Source organism: Vulpes vulpes, chromosome 7 (genome assembly GCF_048418805.1).
Source record: "Vulpes vulpes isolate BD-2025 chromosome 7, VulVul3, whole genome shotgun sequence".
Taxonomy (NCBI): Eukaryota; Metazoa; Chordata; class Mammalia; order Carnivora; family Canidae; genus Vulpes; species Vulpes vulpes.
This window is the reverse complement of record NC_132786.1, coordinates 1,840,160-1,850,384: the sequence shown is the minus strand read 5'-3', so window position 1 is coordinate 1,850,384 and position 10,225 is coordinate 1,840,160. Positions and strand designations below refer to the sequence as shown.

The 10,225-nt window shown below is 37.9% G+C and overlaps 1 pseudogene; it reads right to left on the bottom strand.

The window, feature by feature from the left end:
• Positions 1-346: 346 nt before the first annotated feature.
• LOC112912627 (large ribosomal subunit protein eL8 pseudogene) lies at positions 347-1,142 on the bottom strand (annotated as a pseudogene).
• Between the last annotated feature and the right edge of the window lie 9,083 nt (positions 1,143-10,225).

The window sequence follows — 10,225 nt, the reverse complement described above, 5'->3', positions numbered from 1 at the left end:
AATCCAACCAACAGGGTTGAATAGTTAAAAGCATTCCAAAGATAAGCCCTCCCTGTTAGCAAATACTTTTAACTCTTTTGCTAGGAGGTAGTCATTAACATTTTCACGAGGAGATTAGGCCTAGACATCTGCCTTGTTTCTGCCCCCACTCTCTTCCCCCTCCCCCAATAAATGGAAAGGAAAAAACTGTAGACTTACTGCTTAACCCTTTTCTTGCCATAGACAACACAAATATATGCATATTCTCCTCTGTAGTTGTTTTTTTGTTTTTTGTTTTGTTTGTTTTTTGTTTTTTGAAAGAGAACCTTTTATTACCTTTATGTACAGAAAATTCAACAGCGTCCATTCAGCCCAGTTTGGTGGCCAATTCTTTAGCGTTTGCTTTTTGCAGCTTGGCGATGCAAGCCACCGACTTTGGACACAGGACATTGCCTCCCCAGTGGCACCAGATCTCATCATATCTGTCATTGTAATTGGTCTTGATGGCATCTACCAGATAAGTCAGAGCCGCTTGTCTTCCAAGTTACCGTGTAAAGGCAACAGTGGTGCAGGTCTTCCTGTGGACCAGACTCCCCAGCCTGGCCTTCCCTTCATAATGCAGTAAGGAACCCCCATCTTATGACACAAGGCAGGCAGGAAGACAATGAGCTCAGTGGGATCCACATCGCATGTGATCACTACCAGCTGAGCCTTCCTGTTTTCCACCAAGGTGGTGACAGTGTTAACCCCAGCTCAAGGGACAAGTGGCCTCTTAGTGGGGACATTCCCTTTGCACATAGTTTTCTTCTCAGCCTGGGCCAACAATCTCTACTTCTTCTCTTGCTTCATCTCTGGTCTGTACTTGTGGGCCATCTTAAGCAGTTGAGTAGCTGTTTGGTGGTCCAAGGCCTGGGTGACTGGTTGATCACGGAAGGCACTTTTAAACATTTATAGAGAATAGCCCTTTGCCACTGCAGCCAGATGTAGTGGGGCCATTTGACAAAGAGGGTGAAGTACTTTTTGGCCTGGATGTCCTGTCCAATGCCAAAATTCTTGGGTCTTTTATTGAACAGGGCATTGACCACCTTCCTGGCCTCCTGCTTCTTCACAACAGCAGGGGCGGAGGCCACCTTCTTCCCTTTTGCCTTCTTTCCTTTCGGCATCTTGGCTTGCTGGAGGACTCTCCTCTATAGTTTTATTCCTGGTGCCCTTCATTGAATGGAAATACTTTGTCTTGGGCAGTCTGGGTGGCTCAGCGGTTTAGCGCTGCTTTCAAGCCTAGGGTGTGATCCTGGAGACTCGGGATCGAGTCAGGCTCTCTGCATGGAGCCTGTTTCTCCCTGTGTCTGTGCTTCTCTCTCTCTCTCTCTGTGTGTCTCTCATGAATAAATAAATAAAATCTTTTTAAGAAAGAAAGAAAAGAAAGAAAGAAAGAAAGAAAGAGAAAAAGAAAGAAAGAAAGAAAGAAAGAAAGAAGAAAGAAAGAAAGAAAGAAAGAAAGAAAGAAAGAAAGAAAGAAAGAAAACCTTTGTCTTGATATAATTGTGTTCAACAAATTTTCCTCCATGGCTTGTATTTTTTAATTGTTTATGAAATTGCTCTCCACCTCAGGTCACAAAGATACTCTCCTTTCTTGTCTATTCTTGTCTCAGCTTCATTGGATAATATTTCTAAATCTTTATTGCAGAGTTGGAACAGCCCTCCCGATCTCCTAGCTTAATGCATGTGGCTCTGATCCGGCTCCCTGTGTGCAGGGTGTGAGCTGCCCTTTCCTTCCCGAACAGGTGTCCTCTCTCTAGGCCCAGCATTTAAGGTTCTCCTAGCTTCAAAAACTCCATTTTCACTTCAGAGTCCTTGTGCTGCTTAGAGTTAAAGTTCACTCTCTTTTTTTTGACATCTTCAGTTTTTGCTTTTAGCTTGGCTATGTTTTTCCTCTCTCCCTATTTTTTTTTTTTAAGTAAAATTTTTGCGGCTTTTTTATGTATGCAGCTTTGGTGATAGGCAATCTTTCCACATAAACCTTGCCTTTTATATTGATTAAACAGTTATAATTTTTTCCCTCTGTAACATCAGAGGAAAGAAACCAGTTACTTCTGAGGGTAAGAAACTTTGGGGGAAATAACAGAAATATCTGAGGAATTTTATCAGTTTTTTGTCTAATGTGATATGTGATGTGACTTCCTCAATGGATTTCCCTCAATCTTCAGGAGAATATTCCTTTTCTTCAATGTCTTTCATCAATAGTTTGAACTTGGTTGTGATAGGGACAGAGCTGTTCACAGAATTCATTAGGTTACAATTTGAGGTTCAAATTCCACTTCTTTTAGTAGCTGTGTGACCTTGGAAAAATTATGTAACTTCTCAGAGTCTCAGTTTCCTTATTGCTTCCATCAGGTTAATAATATGCACCAAATAATATTTTTGTACTAAATGAGAAAGATCATGTACATGCCTTTCCACCCCCATGCCTTTCCACCCCCTAGAACAAGAAAAACAGAATAGTAGAATGGAAAGATTTCCAGAAGGATCTGATTTGTTACTAACTTACACTGCAGTTTTGTCAGCCTCAGCCTAACAGTTTCATCGCATACAAAATAGTCCCTAAAATTTCTTCCAAATTAAAAAGTCCATGACATAGGTTTTACAATTGCATTTAAGATAAAAGCCTGACAAAGCCCCTGTGTAGTACATTTTTTCTTTGCAAATGTTTATTTATATTATAAATTTACTAAATGAGAGAAGTGATTTGACTTATGAGTTAAATATCTCACTAGGTAGTGTAGAGTATTTAAGTTCTCTGCTTTATCCCTATACACAGGTACGGTGCAACCCAATTGCAAGATGTATGTCAGATAATGTGTTCCTAAAATTATTAACTGAAATGATAAGTAGGAATGGAAGGAAAAAGAAGAGGCAGGAGAAAGGGATCAGAAATGCTGAAGAGATGTTTGGGTGAGCAGGGGAACATTGGCTAAAATCTGCTTTTACTTTGGAAGTTTATTTAAACATTTAGTCCTTAAACACAACATTGAGACTAATTTAAGTCTCCTGGTTTTAATTTGCCGAATTTGATGATCACATGGAAGTTCTGGTTACCAGTGGAAACCAGTTTTTCCTTGTAGCTCCAAATGACAAAGAACTGAGTGAGATAGAATGGATAAGGGTGCTGTGTGTATTTTTACCCTTTTACAAGTCATCAATCTTCAACGAGATTCATTTTCTTACAGGCAATCTAAATTGATCCATGGTCATTGGAAAATAACAGGCTATTCTTAAATAACTGTGAACAGGAGGCTCAAAAGTAGCTCCTGTTGGAAACAGTTGTGGAATGTTCAAGAAATATGTACATGTACACACACAAAGAGGCCTCTCCCAGCAATGGAGGAGCAGCTAAACTGCATTGCTGCAGAAGGCCATCGATCACATTTATTACATTGCAGACAGCAGCAATTTTAAGTGAGGCTGGGTTTCCTGAATGAATTCCAATAATTCAAGTTATGATTCCTAAATAAACTGTGTGTCAGACTAATTCAATATTACTTGTGTGCCAAAAAAAGAGTTTAAATTATTAGTCATATTATATGGGTAAAAATACCTGATTTTTATCACTTTACTCATTAATAAAGACATTACAAACCACAAACCATTTGGTAATTTTTAAAAAATAAAATAATGAGAGGAACTGCACAAACCCTAGCAACTGTATCACAATTGCACGAATGGTCAGCTGTTTTTTGTTTGTGTTACATCAGAAATAGATTTATTTGGAGTATACTTTGAACTTTGAAGAACACTTTTTTTTTTTGAGGTTTTTGTTGTGTTTTCCAAAATGAAAATGTTTTTATTGGTTTGTGAATTACAAAAGTAACTCACAGCCAGGAAAAAGAAAAAAATACAAGATATATAAAGTGAAATTTCCCCTGGATAACACCATTTTTGGATATGTAATTTTTTTCAAAAAGATGTATGTTTTTCAGGTTTTTAATAAAGAGTTTTTTGCCCATCCCTCCATCTATCTGTCCATTGAAACATATTTCCATTTTTAAAAGTAGAGGTTGGGGAGAAGGCAGGACACAGTGGGTTCCTGTTTCCATGGAGTGGAAGACTTACACATCTCACATAATAGGGCATTACTCAAGATCCCCTGTGAGCACAGAAAAGCAGCCCTGCTGTAGGGTATATGGAGCTGTGCGTTGGGAGTTTGGGTTTCCATGTGCTCATTTCAGCTTCATTTCTAACTAGTGTGCAACCTCATTATAAAATGTGTGTTTTTCGCATGTTAGTCCACCTCGATTATATTCTGCTTTAGAAGTGTGTTTTGAGAAAGGGATCATTAATTCTTTTTAAAAATTTTAACTGTAAGTAGGCTCCATGCCCAACGTGGGGCTTGAACTCACGACCCTGAGATCAAGAGTTGCACGCTCCACTGGCTGAGCCAGCCGAGCACCCAGGATCATTAATTTTTGATGAAAGATCATTTTTATTTACAGGAATGATCAATTGTGGGAGCTCTGAAATACTCTAACCAATTAAAGAAAATAACCTTCTAATGACTACTCAACTAGTCTCCTTTAAACTAAGCTTAAAACATTTGATGTTTTTGAGAAATAGAAACAGATGCCTCTCTTGGTTCTAAGAAAATGCTTCAAAAATTGATCATGTCTGGTCATTGATAAGATGATAGTAGCATTAGGATTAGTAACACAGACAAAGGTTTGGGAGTGGTTGTCTATGCAGGCTGAATTTCAAAGATGTGGTTCTCAGAAATACAGAGGGTTTTGTATAGAGCTGAATGAACCTTCCACAGTCTGAAAGTCCATCTTTGGGAAACAAATATCTGGTTGCCATGGAGACACTCAAGGTGGATGAAGGATGGATTAATCAAAATACAGTAAATCCTTTTTACGAGCTTCCTAAGAAATCTAGTGTGACATGAACTCTCTGGACTGTCTCCTCCTGTTCTTCCCTCCATCACACAGGAAATCCACTATGGATACAATGACACACATTTATTGTGCTGAGTTCTATGCCATTCTCTCTTGCTTGAAAGGCATCATCATACAAGCACAAGTGTTTCTCAAACATTTATTTTTTAAAATAGTCTTTGAAATTTAAGGGAAAAAATGATCTTACTCTCTCTACAACAAGGAAAGAGAGAGGTTAGAAATAGTCTCTGAAAACTGATTATTTATGAAAGGAGCTATATTCTCTAGGGAATAAAGATTATGAAATAATTTGTACTGAGATAGAAGCAGAATGCAGCTTGAGTCTAAAAAGAAACCTAATCTGATCGTTTTATTTTATTTTTTTCTAATCTGATCAGTTTAAATGTTTAATTTAGTCCAAAGTAAGTCATTTCAGTCTAAATATTAGTTAAATAGATGAACGCATCTAAATAAATTATTAACTTGAAAAAATTAAGTGAATAAATAAATTAAATGAGCATCCCTTTCTTCTCAACAAACTGACAGGTCAAATTAATCAAAATAGTTAATCCAGTTGTAGGAGACATTTTCAGAAGCCTCCAGTAAATCATTCTTGGGCAGCCAATTCTATTTTAACCCCTGGTTTTGGATAGCCACTGCATCAAGTAGATTGGATGCTCTAGCACAGAGAATCAAGCTGATGTAAGTAGATTTTGGACACTCTCCAAGAACGGATAAAGGCTCACAGTGAGGATGTCAGGTACCATAGGCATGGGGCCTACAGGAAGCCCAGAGGGACCCAGTAGAGAGCACAGGCAGGGAGGTTTTCCACAATGGCATGCTGGGTCTGAGAATCCATGTGTTCTCACAGACTGAAAGGCTGATGGGGCAGATGCAAATTGCAAAGGAATTTAGCATAGGGTGAAACAGTGGTTCTCAATTGGAGCTGAATGTGTCATGACCGGGGGTAGGGAAGGCTGGGAGGGAGAGCTGCTGGCATCTAGTGAGTGGATGCCAGAGATGCTGCTGAGCATCCTACGGTGCACAGAACAGCCTCTTGGGGAAAAAAAAAGTCAAAAGTGCTGAGGTTAACAAATCCTGCAGTAGAAGAAATAGTTAACAGATTCTAAGCAGCCCTTTAGATGGCTCATCAATTCAAGGATTTACATGAACAGAACAAAAGGACTATATCTTCTGAGCAGAGCAATAAGTAATCAGCTCTGGACTTGGAATTTGAGGCCCTAGATCTCCATCTAAGCCTCACTACTTATTATTACCTATAACACGGCAGCCTCTTTGAGGCTCACCTGCTTAATTTGTTATAGTAGAATCAGCTAACCTCGAACTGAGTGAGCTGACCAGTGTGAAATCACAGAATACAGTCAGTGTCCAAGAAATAATGACTGGAAACAAACCAAAGTGTCTTGTATTTATTTTAAAAACTATTGACTTTAAATTTAATTTTATATTGAAGCAAGGCGAGTCAGTTTTGACCAATGGTGACAAAAAGAAGAAAAATCATTTAAAATTCATTATTTATTTTGGATCTTCACATATTGTAGGGGAGGAAAACGCTTTCTTCAACCCTCTTAGGGTCCCTGGCTGGGTTTGAAAATGGACATAAAACAAATTAACAGAAGAAACACATGTACATCTCATTGAATTTTTACATGTACATGGGAGCCTTCGCAAGAGAATGAAGACCCAAAGCAGTGACCAGAGTAGAGAGCTTTAAACCTTTCAGGCAAAGAAATAATGAATCTGAGGAAATGACAAGACAGAGAGGTTTGGGCTAGGGGTGTTCAATGGTGAAGAAGTAACCAGGGAGATAAGGGTTAGTTTAACAAGGTTTATTTATCAGATTTCTCAGCCCCCAATTCCCTGTCTCTCATGAGAAGAATGGCTTCCTCCATCCTGGTACAGGGAGGGGACCTTTCACTTGGGAAATTTATGACCTGTTTCGTAGGAGAAGGGAGAAGGGGGGGAGGTCACAGTGACCTTTTTCTGTCGCTTTCTCAGACTTACTCAGTTTAAGATACATGACGTGCCAAGGTACCACATTTTGGGGTGGCACGTCTTGGACCTCATCAGTACGAAATATAATTTTTTGCTTAGAGGCTGCTGGGTGTGAGGCTGCAACACTGCAGAAGGCTATATTTCTTTGCCTTAGGAAAAAGAAGATAGGGAAAATGTGTGGGGAGGGCCAGTGGGAAGGCTGGATAGAAGTGCAGGGTGCAGGTATTTACCAAGATCTCAGAGATGATTTGCTTTGGGATATGCAGCGTGCCCCTCTCCTCCATGTCACCACCAAATATCAGTAAAGTCTTTGTTACTCCTTTGTGATTTGTGGGTGAGAATTTGTTTGTTTAGTTTTTAATATCACTAGTGCTGATTCCTGCTTCAGTGTGACTATATAGGGGTATCATTAGCCCACGTGAAGAAAAATGATCTCAAACTTGGAAATAAGTCAAAGGGTGATTAATGTCGTGCTAAGAACATTTTCAAACAAACCTATCTAAGGATCGTCAGACTCTGGTAACTTAGAATTGTTTGCATAATTCATTAGAACTCAGAGATTTTAAAATTCTGAAAGCTGATTTGGGGCCATGTTATTCTTTTTTGTTTAGTAGGAAGGATAAACCTGAAGGTTATGGTTTTATTACCCTGTAGGATTTTAACCACTGTATGCCTTTGTCTAAATCAGCAATTTTATTTCAGCATGACTTTTCTCCCCATTTATTGTAAACATCTCAGTTTCCTACATTCCCCTTTGAATTGTTTTTATCATTCTGCTGGTTACCTTATTAATAGGTTTAATTGATCTTTGGTATGAACTTACTATCTCTATAAGAATTATATTTAAAAAAAAAGAATTATATTTTCAACATTTTGAGATGATGCTTTGGTACCCATATGCAGCCTTTGTGTGAATTAGGAAAAAAAGTGTTCCTTCTTTGAATACAGTTAGTTTTCTTATGTTCAAGTACAATTTTTAGAAGATAGAGTATTATTTATTTTTTAATAATAAAATTTACAGCAAGCCTGAGGTCATTCTATAAAAATTCTACAAATTAAATTATTGAATACACAATAAAGGAAATGCAAATTTTTGATCGCAATAATAACTCAATAGAATACTTAAGAAACCAGTAAGATTTCATTATTAGTTATAAAATAGCTTTACATCTTGCTTTCACAGAGATAAAATTCTTTATGACAGTTTCAGTGCCTATTTGGCTTTAGTGTCTTGTTTTCTAAAGAAATGAACAGTTTTTCTCATGACATTGTATACCTTTAATAAACTTGATTTTCACAAAGCTATGAAATTGTCCATTGGCAATTGCAACTGCAAGGTGAAATTTATCCTGGGAGCCTCAAAGCATTATTGGAAATGTGTCATGTAAATCATTGTTGCAAATATATTGAGATACTTCACCTGGAGTATTCTAAGTGTAGATTTTAGAAATCAACTTAGTATTTAGTTGCCTATACATTGAATTCCCATCAGTATCATTTCCCTTACTTTGTTCACCAAGCAATTTCAACTATTCGTCAATAGCTCCTATTCATTGGAATTCTTTAAGTTACTCTGGCCATCTGTAACACTGAGAGGCCATTATGTTCTTTCAGACTTTCCTTTGAAGATGGTAGTGTTATAGCCAGCTTAGAAAAAAGAAAATTGAATTTGGAATTGAGTTTTGGATTGTAGATGGGATTCTAAGTTGACACTTCTTATTCCTTCCTTGGTACTGTCTATACTGGGAGACTTGCCGTCTATGTCAAGATAGTCTGCTATTTGTTCAGTATCAATATATTTTTCATAAACATTATTGCTTTGTCTTAAAAAAATTATAATTCTGGGCAGCCCTGGTGGCTCAGCAGTTTAGCGCAGCCTTCAGCCCAGGGCGTGATCCTGGAGACCTGGGATTGAGTTCCATGTCGAGCTCCCTGCATGGAGCCTGCTTCTCCCTCTGCCTGTGTCTCTGCCTCTTTCTCTCTCACTCTGTCTCTCATGAATAAATAAATAAAATCTTTTTTAAAAAATGTATAATTCCTTTGATGCTTTCAAGTGCATCGTGTACACTGAATTTTTTTCCTGCGTCATTTTGCATTTAACATAAAATTTTACCCAGCTATTATGCCAAATGAGTACTGAGCAAATAAATGTAAAACTGGTTATTTTTAAGACCAAGCTTTTACTTGTGTTGCAGAAATATGTAACAATTAATGTCAGAATAATTTCTAATAGAACATTGCCTTCTCTTCAGTGAGTTTCTCCTGTTTTTTTTTTTTTTGTTTGTTTGTTTTTTTGAAGATTTATTTATTTTTTGAGAGAGAGAGGAGGAGGAAGGGCAGAGGGAAAGGAAGGGAAATCCTCAAGACAACTCCCCCCTTTGTGGGATGCAGGGCCTGATCCAGGGCCCTGAGATCATGACCTGAGCTGAAATCAAGTTGGACACTTACTTGACTGAGCCACCCAGGCACCCACCTTCAGTGAGTTTCTAGTGTCATGATAGATTCAGCTTGACTTTCTCATCATTTTTTTCAAAAATGGCTTCAAATTTCTCTTTCCTAGAATCATTTTTAATCAATCCCAACACAGAAGCCAAAAAAGATGTTGCATATTTTTTATCAGGATGAAACAAAACAAGGAATATAGAATGTTTTGTAAAATATTTCATGATTTGCTCCTGCAATCCCTTGTTTTCCATGTATATTTGTGGCATCATCATGTCTCCTAGTCACTCAAATTGTTTTGTCCAGATTCAGTTTTTGTAGACATTCTGCTGAGAATTGATATTATCTGTGTCAACATAACGTGACTGTTTTTCTCCAAGAGATTCTAGCCCATGAAGATTAGATTGAAAACCAATAAATAACTAACGTCATCATTTGTTTCAGGAAATTCTTGCAAACCAGTTTATTCAGGTGAATAGTTGCCTCACTCTGGCAAACAGCTAGTCTTATAAAAAAAAACAACAAAAAACAAACTGTGTGTTCACCGGCACAAACAGCTTGCTTATCAGGACAAGAATTTGTTTATCCAGACTTGTTTTAAGACCTGCTGTGTCCACCAATCCTAATGTATTACATCATAAACTTTGGCCAATCTTCACCATTTTCCTACCTTGAAGGACTTGCCTTAAATTACATTAGTCCAGACCCTACAGCATTCCCCTGCTGAGACACTAAAACTCTGTTAAGATGGTGCTCTCCTGTATTTATAGCAGCCATGTCCACAATAGCTAAACTGGAAGGAGCTTGGTGTCCAGCAAAAGAAGAATGAAGAAGATGTGGTCTATGTATACAATGGAATATTC